We start from the raw sequence: 18,707 nt of genomic DNA on the forward strand, positions 1-18,707 counted from the left end.
CCACTTGGTTAATGCAGGAGCCTTGAACTTTGAGAACTGGAACTGACTAAATCAGAAACTGAAATTTATACTGTAGGGTCATGGAGCAGCAGTCCCCACCAGTGAAAAAATTCATTCAATCATATTTATTGAGTGCTTACTGTGTGCAGAGCACTGTATTAAGCACTTGGAAAGTATAATTTGGCAACAAAGCAGACAGGTGAGCCACCTGAATTCACCTAATCCACCTTTTCCTCTTGAATAAGAGAATCCTCTGATCTGGAGAGTCCATTTGTTCCTAGCACTGACATTGCTGCTATTCTCTTGAGAGCAGTTTCCATTGCCCAGAGCCTGGGTTCCACTTTATTTCCCTCTAGACCTTTATTTCCCTCTAGACTGTAAGGTTGTGGTGGGCAGGAAACCCATCTGTCAACTCTGTATTGTAATCTCCCAAACTTTTAGTACAGTGCTGGGCACATAGTAAGCACATCAATAAATACCATTGATCATGATGATACAACCAAATCTCTGGGAACATAACCGATTACCTTAGTTGTGGTAAAATTCTCAATGCCCCTCTTCTGCCCCGATTTCTGTTTTCTTTGACTCCTGATGTGGTCACAGAGATTTACTTGAAATTCCAGTTAAAAGTCCTTTTGTTCCCTTTTTTGGTTCTTTTATGAAAGTCTTGGGTAGGTTCAGCATGAAAAGAATCTCCACTAGGTTGGGGCTGGAGGTGAGAGCAAGTGGGGGAAGAGGATCCCATAGATTTGGAAAAGAGATCAGCGGGGACTAGCCCACCTCTCCCTTCCCTTCTGGGGGCTGGCTGCTGGAAGCCCCTAGGCAAAGAGCTCCCACCCACGGCTCTTCAGGTCACGTGTCTCCCCAGAACTCAGAGTGTCTCCCCCAGCCCCTGCCACAGGCGGACGTCAAGATCTGAGAACTCTGTAATATTAAATTCATTTGTAATAAGGCAACAACCAGAGCAAATCCAGGTTAAGCCGGCTTTCCCTGGATCTAATACTGTCCCCACCGGGATCCTCTGTACTTCCCTACAGGCACCCAGGCCTCACTCGCTTCTCCATCTCAGAGGCAGGAGCCTCACTCCTCTGGTGGTAGTCCTCTTGGGTCCCTTCCCAGGTCTTTAGCTGGCTTCTCCTCACCTCAATAAGGTTCTCCTTATTCTTCCCAACCTGCCCCTCTGCTTCCTTTGGTGAATAAAATCCTACCTGTACCAATGTGAACAAAGCCTATGAGTTTACTTGGAGTTGACGCTTTGGAGGCTGCAGCTCTCTCTAGCTTTTTTGGCACTAATCTCCTCTCTAAGTGTCTGTTGTACTCTACCCAGCATTTAGGCAGTGTTTTGCACACAGTAAGTTCTCCATAGGCATGATTGATAATCTGGAAAGTGTTTCCTGAGTCATATTTAAGGAGATACTTGCCAGTTTGGTCTCAGCTGGTATTATGGACACTATCCCTACCTAACCACATCATATTGACAATGAGATTAAGAGGGATTGCTTCAGAACTGCCAAAGTCTGGATTTCCTGCCAATGAGGGGGTGGGGGGATGGAGTAGTGGCTAGAGAGGGAGGAACAAGGTAGGGGGGTGGGGGGATGGAGTAGTGGCTAGAGAGGGAGGAACAAGGTAGGCGGGTGGGGAGATGGAAAGCAGAAGGGGCTCTGGCTCTTGTATATTGCAGACTTACCCTACTGGGTAGAAAAGGGAGACCCGGAATCCAGCATGAGATTGGGAGCTTTTGCACGCACTAGACTTTCCCTGGTATGGAAAAGGGTTAGATTTGTAGGAGCTTGAAAATGGGCAGTGCAAGATACTGGGTTGGGAACCAGGAGTCTTGCTTTAATTTCTGACTAAATGAATTGTTTGCTGTAAGTTATGACCTGTCCATGCTTTGATTTCTCCATTTGTTGAACTGGGGCAAGCATCTCAATGTTTGCACATTGAGATCACTATTTCAAAGACTTCCTCTTTCCTCTAAGGCTACTTCTTCTTCATTCTCCCTTTGTCACCTTCCTGCCTGTGGCAGCCTGACCATGCTGTGGGGTGCTGTGCTCCAGTTGGCCGTGGACCCAGGGTGAGTGCTCCATCTGCCATCCTGGTGGACCACACTTAGAATTGAGCACATTCCTCACTCAACACACCCAGAGCAAACACATGAAGAAAACGGAGAGAGGCAGGCAAGAACGATGCCTGTTTAGGGGGAGTACCCAGATGATCCTGCCTATCTTCAATGGATAAGGCTGGCACCGAGGTCACTATTCGACAAGCGGGGGTCCAGGGTAGAAAACAAGGAGTGGCTCCTTTCCCCCAACTGGGGGCCAGGATGCAGAGATTTGACAATCCCAGGGAAATCACATAGGGTTTGGACCAGGGCCACTTCCAACTGGGTGTATGAGGAGGGAGGGGAATTGGGATAGATGACATTTTTAAGGAGTGGGAGACTTTCCAGGACAGTAGTGCCACTCTTAAAAATGTCTTCTCAGACCGAGCTTGGCCAAAACCTCTTTCTTCTGTGAGGGTCTCACTGCTGTACTTTTCCTCCATTGGTAGCCCCTGAAAATGAGTGGCTACTTATGCCCAACCACAAAACTGACTCCATCCTGAGGCATCAGCTTCACTGGGGCTGCCACGGTCAGGGACCCTGACAATTGCCCTGTCAGCCCCCATCATTGTTGGCAAGGGGAAAGGAAGCTGAAGTGGGGATTTCAGGGACAACAGAACAAGCAAGGTTGACTTTAGGCATAAGCCATCACTCTTCCAAATCTTTCCCTTTGAACTCTGTTTGTTTCTCTCTTCCTTCGTCCCTCCCCAAACCCTTGCCTTCCTCGGGAAAGGACTGGTGAAATGTACTATATACAAACAATAATGATAATCGGGATATTTAGCACTTATTGTGTCAAGCCCTGTACTTAAGAAGGATCATGGCCCAATGGCAAGAGTAAGAGCTTGGGAGCCAGAGGACGTGGATTCTAATCCTGGCTCTGCCACTGATCTGCTGTGTGACCTTGGGCAAATCAATTAACTTCTCTGGGCCTCAGTTACCTCATCTGTAAAATGGGGATTAAAAGCATCAGTCCCATGTGGAACAGGGACTATGTCCAACCTGATTACCTCGTAACTACCCCAGCGCTTAGAACAGTGCTTGGCAAATAGTAAGTGCTTAACAAATACCATAATTATTATTACTAAGCCCTGGGTAGATACAGTACAATCAGATTGGACACAGTCCCTGTCCCACATGGGGCTCCCTCTAAGTAGGATGGAATAGGATTTAATCCTCCTTTTACAGAAGAGGTAACTGAGGCATAAAGAAGTTAAGTGACTTACCTAAGGTCACACAGTAGACAAGTGGCAGAGTCAGGATTATACCTCAGGTCCTCTGACTCCCTGTCTCCTCTTCTTTCCTCTATGCCATACCTGAAAAGTAGCACTCCCTATTAGCAGCCTATTAATCTCTGCCAATCAGGACACAGAAATTCTGTGATTTTTTTTGAGGCTTATCGCTTTCTGAGTAAGTGTAGTTTGCTTTCTGTATTGCAATTCATGAAATAAGCGAAATCAGTCTTGAAAACTGCATCAGTTATTGCTGGTGTTGGGGGGGAGGTGGAGAGGAAGGGGAGAATTTGGAGATGGTGGGGACAGGAAACTAATATGTGGTGAAGAAACCACACAAGACAGATTGCCTGATTTTCCTTTCCAGGGAAGGGATGACCGTGGAGGAATCCAGGATTGAGAGCTGATACAGATGCGAAGAACACCACCACCAGGTAGGAAGGCCCAAATTTCTTTTGGAAGAGCACCTTCTTAAAAGGCCCAAATTTCCTTAACATAGATTTTAGGATTGAAATTCAAAGACCTCCTGACAAAAGGTACATTTTTCCGTGGCAGATGGTTCCCTGAAGCAAACATCTTTGACAAGATAGTCTCTCTCTGACCTGGTGGCCATTTAACCATAAGCACTGGCAGCTCACTCAAGTTATGCCAAAGCTGGCTTGCCCAGCCTCTAACTGTCATCTCTGGAAAAAAGTTCTTATTTGACAAATCTGTTTCGATTTGGCATGTGCTTGGAATTATGAAAGTTCAAGAGAAACATTTTCACTGATTTTGTTTTACTAATGAAAAATACTTCTATGGGTGGGATGTTTCAATCACAGAGCACTTTTCAAGGGACAGATTCCTGAAAAGTAAGCTTTGCAAGCAAACCGTGAAACACAATCGGCACTAGACTAATACAATCGTATCACTGTAATAAATACAGTACAAGGCTATGGCTAAGTGTTAATCAAAAAAACCCTCCACCATCTGAATATCCTAATAATGGCCAAGAGGAGGCTGAAACTGAACAACTCCAACAGCAACTCAAAGTGAGATGCAGTTGTCATCAAAGAGCTGATGTTTAGGAAAGAATGGCCTGAATGGCAATTAGGGAGGAAATCATTTTGAGAGATGTCAAGAGGTGCATTTTCATGCAAGCCATAATGTGTGTCCCAAATAGCCTTCCTGCCACCAGCTAATGCTGGAGAGAGAATTAGATGCCATCCTTGGAGAAATGAAGTACTAAAAAGGCAAGACTAGGTGGCTGTTACGGAATACAGAAAAGTGTATTTTAATATACTGCAGGTGAAACTAAAGACTCACAGTGACTTAGAAATAAGGGGTTACATGCCAATTCCTTGTGGTTTTTAGTTGATGTGCACTCAGCTTTTGGGATGTTTATAGTTTAGACAACAGATGGGTTTCATTATACACCACCCAAAATTTGGCTACATCAAATTTTCTAAAGATATTTGGGAATGTCCACTTGAAAAATGTTTTATTTTAGGTTTGATGGCTCCTAGATTTGAGGAGCAATTTCGGTAGGGGTGTGGAAGCAAATCCTCGTAAGAGAAGCTGTGTGGCCAAGCAGAGAAAAGCACAGGCCAGGGAATCAAAGGAACTGCGTTCTAATCCCAGCTCCATCGATTGCCTGCTGTGTGACCTTGGGCAAGTCACTTAACTTTTCGGAGCCTTGGTTTCCTCATCTGTAAAACAGAGAAAATAAATACCCATTCTCCCTTCCCCTTAGACTGTCTCCAACCTATCTTGTATCTACCCCAGTACCTAATACAGTGTTTGGCACATAGTAAGTGCTTAATAAATATCTCAATTACTATTGTTAAAACATTTCATCTAAATGGTAGTTATGGTGGCTCCCTCATTTTTATAGTTCATCAGACTGAGAATTCAAATTTCAAAGTGCCTGTGGCGGCTCACCTCCAAGGGTCTTCAAGTGTCGGGAGCTGATGGGTGGAGAGATTTTTGTCCCTCTAGAGGCCCAGCAGTTGAATTGAAGCAAGCTCTGCAGAAGGGTTCTTCCCTGTTATCCTGCTTAGGTACACAGTGGCAATCCACATAGCATAGGATCAGCTTCAGGTAACAATTCCTCAAACTGAGGAACATTCCAAAGATCTGTCCTATTTGAGAACAGGAGAAAGAATTTGAGGTTAAATTCTTGGAAATCATAGATATCTGACTTTCTGGTAATCATGGCCCAAAACACTGTCCAGATGGAGTAAATGAGAAAGAGAGAAAGAAAGGTTGTGTTCTATTTGGGGTCACATCAAGATGATGATGATGGTATTTGTTAAGCTATTACTATATGCCAAGCACTGCTCTAAGCGCTGGGTCTACAAGTAATCAGGCCATCTCACGTGGCGCTCACAGTCTTAATCCTCATTTTACAGATGAGGTAACTGAGGCACAGAGAAGTTGTGACTTGTCCAAGGTCACACAGTTGACGAGTGGCGGAGCCGAGGTCAGAACCCATGACCTCTGACTCCCAAGCCCTTGCTCTTTCCACTAAACCATGCTGCTTCCAGAAATAGAATAGTGATATTTTGGTGGGGGGTGGGGAAGAGAATGGGTCAGATTCCAATGGTGCCATATTAGGCAGACTTTTTCTGGTGGGGTCAGAACTTCTGACTCTGGGAATTCCGAAGAATCCATTGTCATATTTATTGACCACCTACTGCATGCAGAGCACTATACTAGGTTCTCAGGTGAGTTCAATAACAATAAAAAGAACATAAAAGAGAAGCAGCATGGCGTAGTGGATAGAGCACGGGCCTGGGAGACAGTTGGTCATGGGTTCTAATCCTGGCTCTGCCATTTCTCTGCTGTGTGACCTTGGGCAAGTCGCTTCACTTCTCTGGGCTTCAGTTACCTCATCTGTAAAATGGGGATTAAGACTGTGAGCCCCATGTGGGATGGGGACTGTGTCCAACCTGATTACCTTGTATCTACCCCAGCGCTTAGAACAGTACCTAGCACATAGTAAGTGCTTAACAAATACCATTATTATTATTATTACTATTATTATCATTAAAAGACCCGATCCCTGCCCTCAAGGAGTTGATGATCTATGGGTGACAGAGATGGAATTTGGACCCCAGCCCTCTCTCTTCCTCTTAAAAAGTGCAGGCCCCTGCACAAATAGCCAAATGCCCTCTGGGCTAGTCTGACCCTATCTCCTGTTCTACTCTTGAGCCACCAATTCACTCATTTTCTTTCCTGTAGCAATAGTGGGATCTCCCTGGTGATGGTGATGATTGACTAAAAACAAATTCATAGGGGCCTAATTACCAACATGGAAAAGCTTCTTCATGAATGAACGTAGTGAGGGTTAAAAAAAAAAAAAAAGGTATATCACATGGGTCCACCAGCCCAGGATCTAATTGCAGTTCTATGAAGCTTAAGGGAAACCAGCTATGAGGAAACAAGAACTGGAATAAAAATGAAAAAAAAACCGTGATGTACAACTACTGTACTACTTAAACTGTTCTTTTGTGCAACAATCCATTTATTCAATCACTCATCTGGTGTCATTTTTTAAAAATTCCCACTGTGAACAGAATCGTGTTTGAGGATAAGTTGACATTCTAATGGAAGTTATGTGATTGCACAGCAATAAAATGTACAAGTGGAAAACAAAAGTTATCCTTTAAATTCAAGGTGATATAACTAAGGGTGAGATTTTTCTCAGGGTGTGCAGATGTGGCTTTGACCTTCACAACATTGCTAAAATCCATCCTTTCTTCTCCATCAAACTGCTGTCATGTTAATCCAAGTATTTATCTTATCCCGCCTTGATTATCAGCCTCCCTGCCTCCTGTCTCTGCCCACTCCAGTCCATATTTGACTTTGCTGCTCAGATAGTTTTACTACAAAAATGTTCAGGCCATGTTTCCCCATCTTCAAGAACCTCCACTGGTTGCTCATTCACCTCTGCATCAAACGGAAACTTCTTATTATCAGCTTTAAAGTATTCAATCACCTTGCCCCCTGCTCCCTCACCTCGCTACTCTCCTACTACAACCAAGCCTGACCACTTCACTCCCCTAATGCCAACCTACTCACTGTACTTCGACCTCTGGCTCACATCCTGACTCTGGACTAGGATGCCCTTCCTCTTCATATCAGACAGACAATTACTCTCTCCAACTTCAACACCTTATTGAAGGCACATGTCCTCCAAGAGGCCTTCCCTGACCAAGCCCTCCTTTCCTCTTCTCCCACTCCCTTCTGCTTCACCCTGACTTGCTCCCTTTATTCATCCCCCTGCCTCCCAGCACCTATGTAGATATCTGTAATTTATTTACAGTAATATGTTTCCCCCTCTAGATTGTAAGCTCAATGTGAGCAGGGAATGTCTGTTGTAGTCTCCCGAGGGCTTAGTGCAGTGCTCTGCATGCAGTAAGTGCTCAATAAATGATCGACTGACTGACAGATGGAAAATGAGAGTTTTGCTAAGGCCTGCTCCTTCTGCCAGTCAGTAGCCAACAGATGGGAACGGGGTTGAGGTAGGGTGATCAGGTGTGGCTTTGAGGAAAGGTTGAGCTCCCGGGTGAGGCTGGGGTCAGTGAGTGGGATACCGGGAGAGTGGGAGTCTGTAGTCAGTGATGTGTGGGGAGAGGTAGGTCTGGGGCTGTGGCCTCACCATCTCGCCCAGCTTGAGCTGCAGCTGCGTGAGTCCTGAGCAGCTGGTTCCTGGGCTTTTGCTCTTACCAGTCCCACCACCACTCCTGCGTAGCCAAAGGCAGCCATCACTCAGGGCTACTGCTTCTTCCAGGGGATTGGAATGGGGATTCAATACCTGTTCTCCCCACTGCTTAGGCTGTGAAACCCCCTGTGGGGCAGGGACTATGGCTGACTTGAAATCTTGTAACTACTACAGTGCTTAGTATAGTGCTTGCATGTAGTAAGTGCTTAACAAGTACCATTCTTCATTGTTATCATTAATAACTCTGAGAAGCAGTGGACAATTGACCCTAAGATCTGCAGTATAGCCACAGAAGCAGAGTGGCCTAGTGGTAAGAGCATGGACCTGAGACTAAGAAGACCTGGGTTCTAATCCCAGCTCCACCACTCTTCTGCTGTATGACCTTGGGGAAGTCACTTAAACCCTTGGTGCCTCAGTTGACTACTGCAAAATGGGGATTCAATAGCTGTTCTCCTTCCAACTTAGACTGTGAGCCTTATGTAGGACCCGATGATCTTGTACTTACCCCAGAATTTAGTATAGTGCTTAGCACATAGTAAGCGCTTAACAAATACCACAATTGTTATCACATCTACCAACTCTATTGTACTTTCTCAAGCACTTAGTACAGTGGCCTGTATGCAGTAAGCACTCAATAAATACCATAGATGGATTGATTGGGCAGAATTGCTGGCCAAATCAGGAGGTATGTAAAAGGAATCCATTTTGTGGATGAACCTAATACTTTTTGGCCATACCAGTCTGAATCACAATGAAAAATAGTGTTAATGTCAAGCCTCTCTCATGTGAACTTGTTCATTACGCAGATATTGTCAGCTCCAGTAAGGCACAAGTGGAATTTTCTACATTTTTTTTTCTCCATTCTGCCCTTGGTCTTGCCCCATGAGGACACGGCCACTCTCCCCATCTGCTATGGCTTCATGTTGCTTTTGAGCCTACAGCCATTGGGAAATGGGCCAACGTCCTGGGCAAGTTAGATTCAAGGTTTCCCAGTGCACCACAAGCTCGAGCCAACCCCTGGAGTTAGGTCTCTTGAGCGGGATTCCATTTCTGCCATGTTTTGACAAATTGCATGATGGATTGAGACTACAAAACTTATTTTCTCTTATGACCTAAGCAGGTTTTAAATCCAGGTCTCTAGAGATGAAGAATTAGTGCTCTAACCCACTGCGCCATGAGCTCTCCCTTAATTTAATTCCTGGCATACAAAATGAATGGGAGTTGGCCACACAGAGTTGTCTTTAGCAGTTGACAATCAATCAAAAGCAGTGCAGATGGAGAAAAGAAGCTGGTTGGTTCCTTGTGTGAAAGGCAATTTTGTAGCTGAGTTGACTTGGCTCAGCTGTATGAGTCAATAAGATGTGTGATCAATGCAGGAAGCACAGTAAAGTATCCTTTTTGAAGCCTCAAAAGGGAGGACACATTTATGATGTGGCAATAGAATGTTGGGTAGATAAGGGTCAGCTATTGTTTTCATTAAAATCCACATCTCAGTAATTTATAACCTTTTCTTTTTTCCCCCCTTTGCAGTTGGATGAAATCTGGCATATAGCTTTCCATCTCCCATGCTCATGATTGCTTAAATTAATTTATTTTAATTTGAGGATCAATTCAAAAAATGGAACTGTGGTATCAAGTGGCAAAACAGCTCCCCCAAAAATTCTAATTTTAAACAGGAATAAAAAATTGGTCTCTTCTTGGCAGTTTTATCTCTTTAGAGGCACCTACAGCAGTTGCCATTTTATATAAAAAAAGGAAGTTTTAAAATTGGATTCATTCTAGTATTCTGCTGATCATTCCAATAGCATAAATAACATGTTTACCAGTTTATTTTCTCGAACCAAATTTAAAGAGGAAAATGGTGAATTTAAAAATGTGTGCCATTTATCGAAGAGATAAACGCGCTTAAGAGATTTATTTATTCCCCTTTTCGTCCAATCGACTAGATCCCCATGAGAGAAATGCAGACTGGGTTTATTGTCGGCTTTCTGTGGGGGTACTTTGAGTCATAACTTGAACCCAGCTGTCCTCTCTTGTTCCATTTCAATGACTCAAGAAGGGTTTGTTCTCTGGCTTTATGTTAGTGGTTAAGTGGTCCCAACTCATTTTTGAACCCTCCATTAAAATGATGGAGAGAGTTCACACATCCATTAATGCTTTTCCTTCAACATACTGATTGTGGACACAATGAAAGAGCAAGACTGTACAATGATTTAGGGAGGAAAATGTATTTTTCCACCACCAGATGAACTAGGAGTTTTAACTGTTATGATGGAAAAATCCATAGACTCATTTTTGTTTTGTTGTCTCACACTTACCACCTTCCCATTGTCTTGCACAGAAATTTTAAATACCAGTAAATTAGGGATATATAGTCTTCTGGGCCACAAGAAATATTACCTCCTTTTGCACATCCCTCACATACTCAGAGGACTGTTCACTGTTCAGTAGCAGCTGGAACAAATGCAAAGGGAAGAAGCTTGCTGCTGCCAAAATGCCCCAAACCCCTTATGATGCTTTGAAGTCTCCGTCTCCTCCACCAAGGGCATATGAACCCCTAATTGAAAATCCTCCAAATGCAGCCCATTGGAGAATCAGTATGATTTCCATTTTTGAAATTTGGGGTATCATTTGGTGGACAGGTCTAATTCTCCAACGTTCATTTAAACCATTTAATAGTTTTTCAAATGGTTTAAAACTCCAATCAGAAGAAGCATAAGGGATCCAGAGGAGCTACCAGCTGGTCCACCCTGCTGCCTCTAAGCAGGTGAATAGGTGAATCATCCTGGACAACTGTCCTCCTCCCTTCTCCCTCCTCTTCTTTTTCTCCCTCCCACCCTGAAATATCTCCAAGGAGGAGTCTTCATAATTTCCATACTAGTATTTCATTACCTTTGATACTCAAGATGTTCCTCCGGCTTCTCTAGACTGTAATCTCATTGTGGATGGAGAACGTGTCTACCAGCTCCGTTGTACTCTCCCAAGCACTTGGTACAGTGCTCTGCACCCAGTAAGTGCTCAATAAATATCACTGATCGATTAATGTCAGTCCATCTAATCTTGATTTTAATTCTTGGAGATAATGGAGAGTCCTTACATACTTGAAGGAAATTGTTACCTTCTACATTAATTCCCCTCAACCCCCATAACACAAGGTTCTTCAAGGCCACATCTACCATGGTACCCCAGAAATGACACCAGATTTCTGACTTTCGTTTTAACTTTAAGCTTTCGGTTAACTTTCATTCTTAGGTCCTTTTTTTTTCTACCGCATTTGTGTGTAGCCAGCCTGCCAATAGTATTGTGCACCTCCTGTATGTTGAGCATTGTATTAAGATGGGGAACATACATTAGAAGTAAAGGACAGTCCCTGCCATCAAGGACTTCTTGATGGACTGTGAGCCCATTGTTGGGTAGGAACCGTCTCTATATGTTGCCAACTTGCACTTCCCAAGCGCTTAGTACAGTGCTCTGCACAAAGTGCATGCTCAATAAATATGAATGAATGAAAGGAACTTGCAATCTAATGGGGGAGATATGCTGAAGTAAATTATTTACAAATAAGGGAAGCAGGAGGAAGAAACTGAGTTACAGCTTTGGGTTTAACCTTCACAGTATCACCCCTTCATGTACGTATTTGCCCCCGCCTACCTCATCTTGCTGCTCTTATCACAACCCAGCCCGCACACTTCGCTCCTCTAATGGCAACCTACTCACTGTACCCCAATCTCATCTATCTCGCTGCCGACCTCTCGCCCACATCCTGCTTCTGACCTGGAACTCCCTCCTTCCCTCATATCTGATGGATGTTCACTCTCCCCACCTTCGAAGCCATATTAAAAGCTCATCTCCTCCAAGAGGCCATCCTTGATTGAGCCCTCTTTTTCTCTTCTCCCACTCCCTTCTGCATTGTCCTTCCACCCTTGATTCACACCACTGTCAGCCCCCAGCACTTATCAATATACATAATCAGTTGTATTTATTGAGGGCTTACGAACAATGCTTTGCACATAGTGCTTTATAAATGCCATTATTATTACTGGGAGAGTACAATATGAGAGTCTGTACCTTTTGATATGCAAGAAGTTTCTCCTGCTTCTCTAGACTGTGTAAGCTTGCTGTGGACAGGGAATGTGCCTAGCAACTTTATTGTACTGTCCCAAGCACTTAGTACAGGGCTCTGCACACAGTAAGCACGCAATAAATTGGATTGATTGATTGCCGACTGGTAGCAGGGGTATGGAAAGAGGACTAGATAAGTACCTACATGAATAAATAAGTAGTGTAAATAGATCAGAAGGTATGTAAGTGCTCTGGGGGTTAGGACCCAGCAGTACTCACCCTCAGCGCTACCCCACTGGCCTGATGCGTTACATAATAATAAATGTTGTATTTAACTTTATTTTTGTTATGGTATTTGAAAGTTTACTACATGTAAAACACTATTCTAAGCACTGGGGTAGGTACAAGTTAATTAGGTTGGACACAGTCCCTGTCCTGCGTGGGGCTAATAGTCCAAGTAGGAGGGGGAATAGGTACTTAATCCCCATTTTACAGTTGTGGAAACTGAGGCACAGAGAAGTGAGGTGACTTGCTCAGGGTCCCATAGCAAGGAATTGGCAGTGCTGGAATTGAAAGCCAGGTCCTCTGATGACATGCTCTTTTCACTAGGCCATGCTGCTGCTTAAGCGCTTACTGTGAGCCAAGCACAGGGGTAGATGGAAGATAATCAGGTCAGACACAGTCCATGTCCCACATGGGGCTCACAGTCTAAATAGGAGGGAGAAGAGTTTCATTCATTCATTCAACTGTATTGAGTGCTTACTGTGCGCAGAGCACTTTACTAAGCAATTGGGAGAGTACAATACAAGAATAAACAGACACATTCCCTGCTCACAGTGAGCTTGCAGTCTAGTGGTGCATCTCCAGGAATCTTTGCTGCCTCAATTTTGGGCCATCCTGGGGCTTTGATCCTGGTCTCCCCTGAGCCAGCATCACTTCTTGGCCTTCACAAAACACACACCTCTGGGTAGGCGATCAGTTGATTCTACCGCTGCTCCCCCTGGCCTAACCTCGCTAATCTCCTACAACCCAGCCCACACACTCTGCTTCTCTAAAGCCAGCCTGTACTGTACCTCGAGCACGTCTACCTCTCTGCCCACCCCTTGCCTCCATCCTCCCTCTGGTCTGGAACTCCCTCCCCCTTCATATCTGACATTCCACTACCCTCCCCATCTTCAAAGTCCCACTCAAATTGTATCCCTTCCAAGAGGCCTTCCCTGCCCAAGCCCTCATTTCCTCCCCCAGTTTAGCCTCCGTTTAGAGTTGCCTATATGCTTGGCAGTGTACCACTTAAACACTCAGTCACCCGAGCCTCATGGCACTTATATACATATCCTAATATTCTACTATCTCCCCTCTCTGTAATTTATTTTAATGTTTGTCTTGCCCTTCCAATCACATTTGAATGCTTACTGTCTGCAGAGCACTGTACTAAGCACTTGGGAGAGTACAATATAACCGAGGTGGTAGACCTGTTGCCTGTTCACAGTGAGCTTACAGTCTAGAAGGGGAGATGGACATTGATATCAACGATTAAATTGCATGTATGTGGGGCGGAGGGAGAGGTAAATAAAGGAGGCAGTTCCAAGTGTGAGGGAGAAGAGGAAATGAGGGCTTAGGAAAGGCCTCTGGGAGGAGATGGGCCTTCAATAAGGCTTTGGAGGTAGGGAAAGTGATCATCTGCAGATATGAGGGAGGGCACTGCAGCACATGGGCAGAAGGCCAGCAGCGAGATAAACAAGATCAAGGCACAGTGAGCAGGCTGGCACTAGAGCAAAGGGTGTGGGGTGGGCTGTAGTATGAAAGCAGCATGGTAAGGTAGGAGAGGGAAAGGTGATTGAGTGTTTTAAAGCAGATGGTAAGGAGCTTTTGTTTGTGGAGGTGGATGGGCAACCACGGGAGGTTGAGGAATGGGGACAAATGGCCTGAACGTTTTTGTAGAAAAATGATGATGATGGTATTTGTTAAGCGTTTACTATGTGCCAAACACTGTTCTAAGCATTGGAGTAGATACAAGGTAATCAGGTTGTTCCATGTGGGGCTCACAGTCTCAATCCCCATTTTACAAATCAAGTAACTGAGGCACAGAGAAGTGAGCTTTGTGGGCAAGGTGGGTGGTTTTATTTAGATCAGTTCACCCCTTGTCAATGACTAAAAAGTAGACCAGAACTTTGAGCTAAACGAAATGGCAGGTCAAGCGTTGGCCCATCCCATTTGGGCCCAGCTTCCAGCTCCTGGTTCTCACATCCTTAACCAAGGGCTAAAGGGGGCCCAGCTTCCCTCTTCTCCCTGCACCCCAATTCCCAATTGCATAGTCTACAATGGCCCCAGTTTCCAATGAGGAAACCATGCACCCGACCCAGAGGTAAGACTCTCTGTGTCTGTGCCTTTCTCGTCACAGCTGGGCCTCTGTTGCTCTCTGATTGGGCTATGTTTCTGCCTTTTTTTTTTAAAACTCTGTCCTGTGCAGCCAACTTTTACCAACTGCCCTAGGGTTAGTTTGATTAAGCAGACTCAAATGATTGCAATGCCAGAACTCTTCTAGACTCCAAGCTCGTTGTGGGCAGGGAACGTGTCTATCAACTCTGTCATATCCTACTCTCCCAAGCACTTAGTACAGTGCTCTGCTCACAGAAAGCACTCAATAAATACCAATGATGGATAATCTGCGATATTCACAATGTATTTAAGGCCCCCACAGAACACACTTCGGAACACAATTTTCTCTGCGCTGGACAAGTTATGTGAAGCCTTTTCATCAGCACTTAGAACAGCACATAGTAAGTGCTTAACAAATGCCATAATTATTATTATCCAGGAGAACTGGGACTTTTTAGCCCTTGCTCCTAAAGGCTAAATCTGTGGAGATCTGTGGAGATCCATCAAGTGTATTTGAGCGCTTACTGTGTGTAGAGTGCTGTATTAAGCACTTGGAAGAGTACAGTATATATCAGAGTTGGTTCCCGACCCACAATGAGCTTACAGTCTACAGTTGCATCCAATTCCCCTTCAGATAGCGTCCCCCCCGCCCCCCGCCCTCCCTTGCATCTGGGGAGGTTGTAGCTCCAGCATGGCCCTGAAATAATTCTTCTCGCTTCCCTGGAAAAAGTGTTGAATTTGATTGGAAAGAAAATTGATTGGCTACAGAGAGGACTCTGAACCCAACTCCAGGCTTGTTCAGGTGGTAGGTAATGGACTCCCATAATTAACTAGACACAAAATACCCCCACAATACCTACGCGACTCAGGAAGCCTTTGATATACTTGGGTAAACAACTGAAAGCCCAGCCTCAGAGCCCTTCTGCTCCCTAAAGAATAACTCCATGGCGACTTGACAGTCAAGGAAGAGACAGAAAGTTCTCTGGGAAGTTTGATAGTGCTCTGCCATTTTGCCCCTGACTTGCTCATTTTCTCTACTTTAATTTCAAGGCAAATAAAGCTACCTATTGGTGTAAATATTTCTACCGCTGGCAGTAATCATCAAATATATATAACTGGCCATTTTACAAAGTAATCTTTTATGAATATAGCTCAATTAATTTGTTTAGTCAGATGCAGAGGAGCAATAAAAAGTGATTGACTAAACACAATTAAAACAGTAAAAGTAAATTGTTTGTGTCCATTAAAACCTGCTGGGCCGTCAGTTGAAAATTGTTGGCTTCCATGCGAAAATTAAAACTATTGATTTTTATCCAGTATGTATGTGAATATCAGAGGTCTAATTTGTTTTGCTTTTACTGGCTTAAAGCCCCTGAGGTCAAAATAAAGGTAGACCTGAAAGAAAGTGATTTGGTGGGAGCTAATAAACAGCTAGAAAGTCTGACGCAATGAGTAATTGTTGTAATGTTTCAAGAAGATGAGAATATTTGAGGGAGAATTATGTACAATATCAGCAAGTGTGTTGCTGAATTGAATGCAAATATTGGGAAATTTATTGGGTTTTGGAGGTGAAAGTGGAAAATCAGCAGCAGAATATATGACACTCATAGGGTTGGATTTTAGGGCCTCTATGATTTTTTTTATTGTCATTTTATTTTTTATGTGTTCCACTAAATCTCGTATTCCACAAATTCTTGCATTTAGTATTTAATTAAAGTAATGACATAAAAGGTTTTACCATTTTAAGTCAAGAGCTATGTAATATTTTGAAGAAACCTCTGTCATAAGTGGAAGCTTTTAATCAAGAGATAATTTCATGAATTTAAGCCCAACAAGGTTGTAAAAATCAGTGTAACACATTTGGAATTACAAACATTAAGCTATTTGTCACTGTACTAGGCTGGACATTTCTTTTTATGGTAACTTTATGGTCTTAATAAATCTTACCTTTAGAATACAAAATGTAATATTTGGTGATTGTGTTCTATCGAAAAACAAGCCAGGATTCTTATTTATCTTTGAATATAAGTCAGTGTCCAGTTTGGGGAAGATTGTCTTTAAAGAGAGAGCAATTACAAACAGGTCTTCAAAAGGGGGAAGAAAAGAAAAGTGCCATATAGGGGAAGGCTGGTGTGACTAGTTTTTTAATGACTGATTCTTGGTTCTATCTGGAATGTTACTCACTGGTTTTAAGTAAGAGTAAAAAGAGTGCACTTTCGAAAGTCTTGGGGACTGTTGTCTTGCAGACACACACTTTTGCCTTTTGCAAAGGCAGAGGAGGAAACCATGTGACCTGGGAGAGGAATTAGAGGAAAAGTACCCAGTGATGGAGCTAAGTGCAGGCAAATTACACTGAAGTAGCATGGCCTAGTGGAAAGAGCATGGGTCTGGGAGTCAGAAGGCCCTGGGTTCTAATCCAGACTCTGCCACTTTTTCATTCATTCAATTGTATTTATTGAGCACTTACTGTGTGCACAACTCTGTATTAAGTGTGTGGGAGAGTACAATATATCAATAAATGGACACATTCCCTGCCCACAATGAGTTTGCAGTCTAGAGGGGGAGACAGACATTAATATGAATAAATAAATAAATAAATTACAGATATGTACATAAGTGCTGAGGGGCTGGGAGGCAGGGGATGAATAAAGGGAACAAGTCAGGGGGATGCAGAAGGGAGTGGGAGAAGAGGAAAGGAGGGCTTAGTTCAGGGAAGGCCTCTTGGAGAAGATGTGCCTTCAATAAAGTGTTGAAGGGGAAGCAAATTCCTCTATTGGGGGTGACTCAGCAGCTCCCAGCTGGGGGGAATGCCACTTATTTGCTGTGTGACCTTGGGCAAGTCACTTCAGTTTGCTGGACCTCAGTTACCTCATCTGTAAAATGGGGATCAAGACTGCGAGCCCTGTATGGGAAATGGACAGTGTCCAACCTGATTAGCTTCTATCTACCCCCAGCACTTAGTACAGTGCCTGGCATGTAATAAGCGCTTCACAAATACCATAAAAAATGTGTGCCTCCATACCTTCTGAAGGATGGCCTAACTCTGACCAAACACCCTGGCCTCTCTAATGGTGTTCAAGTTATTCCTGTCATTCTGAGTAGACAAAGGAGACCAGCTCACTCTCTGGGGAGAGGTTGAGGATGCTCTAGTGCAGAGGTCAGCCAACTTTTAGTACAAAATGATGATGCTCCAAGAGCCATACAACTTTTGTCTCCCGCTGTCCCCCCCGCCACACATAACATCACTATGTTATGCTGTGACTGGTGCAGTGGAGTGACAGACAGAATAATAATTATGGTACTTGTTAAGCAGTTACTATGTGCCAAGTACTGTTATAAGTCCTGGGGTCTTGTCTTATGTTGTCGAGTCGCCTCTGACCCCTAGTGATGCCATGGACACATACATCTCTCCCAGAATGCCCCACCTCCATCTGCAATCATACTGGTAGTGTATCCGTAAAGTTTTCTTGGTAAAAACCTGCAAGTGGTTTACCATTGCCTCCTTCTGTGCAGTCAACTTGAGTCTCTGTCCTCTACTCTCTCCCATGTCGCTGCCACCTGTGCTGACAGGTGAGTTTTGACTTGTAGCAGATTGTCTTCCACTCGCTAGCCACTGGCCAAGCTAGGAATGGAATGGATATGCCCCTGCTTGACTCTCCCTCCTGTAGTTGAGACTGGTAGTGTACTGGAAACTCTCGAGGTGCCATCCTGAGAGGGGAAGCCCTGGGGTAGATACAAATTAATCAGTTTAGATTAGAAGAGAGAACTGAGGCCCAGAGAAGTGAAGTGACTTGCCCAAGGTCACACAGCAGACCAGTTGTGGATCCGGGATTAGAGCCCAGGTCCTTTTTACTTCCAGGCACTAGGCCGCTCTGCTTCTCACCTTGGTGCCGTTTGGCTGCTTCTTAGTAGCAACTGTTACTGGTGAAGGTGGGAGAAGGGAACAGATGGGGAAGAAGAGGAGGAAAGAAAGGGTAGATGGGAGAGAGGGGAGTTGAAAGAGAAAGTTGTGGAGAGGACATCAGCAACAGGTGCCCCCCACGCTGAGTGCCTGTTAGCAACAAGCAGTCTGCCTGGAGACCCCCCTCTGGGTGGAGTGGGTGCTTACTCCCCAGAAGACCCCACCTCTGGACTCCTGGGGACCTTAAGTCCTGACCTCACGTTGCTCTGATGGTAGAATCACCCAATCCACCCAGGAAGGGGGCTTCTGTCCCTTGTATGAGCCAGG

General features: G+C 44.3%; 1 non-coding gene across 1 annotated transcript; it reads right to left on the minus strand.

Moving 5' to 3' along the window:
* Positions 1-18,059: 18,059 nt before the first annotated feature.
* LOC119920515 lies at positions 18,060-18,197 on the minus strand. The gene has a single exon (XR_005448256.1). It is a non-coding gene; the product is annotated as a small nucleolar RNA SNORA7 (small nucleolar RNA).
* Positions 18,198-18,707: the final 510 nt, after the last annotated feature.

Source organism: Tachyglossus aculeatus, chromosome X1 (assembly GCF_015852505.1).
Source record: "Tachyglossus aculeatus isolate mTacAcu1 chromosome X1, mTacAcu1.pri, whole genome shotgun sequence".
NCBI classification, from domain to species: domain Eukaryota; kingdom Metazoa; phylum Chordata; class Mammalia; order Monotremata; family Tachyglossidae; genus Tachyglossus; species Tachyglossus aculeatus.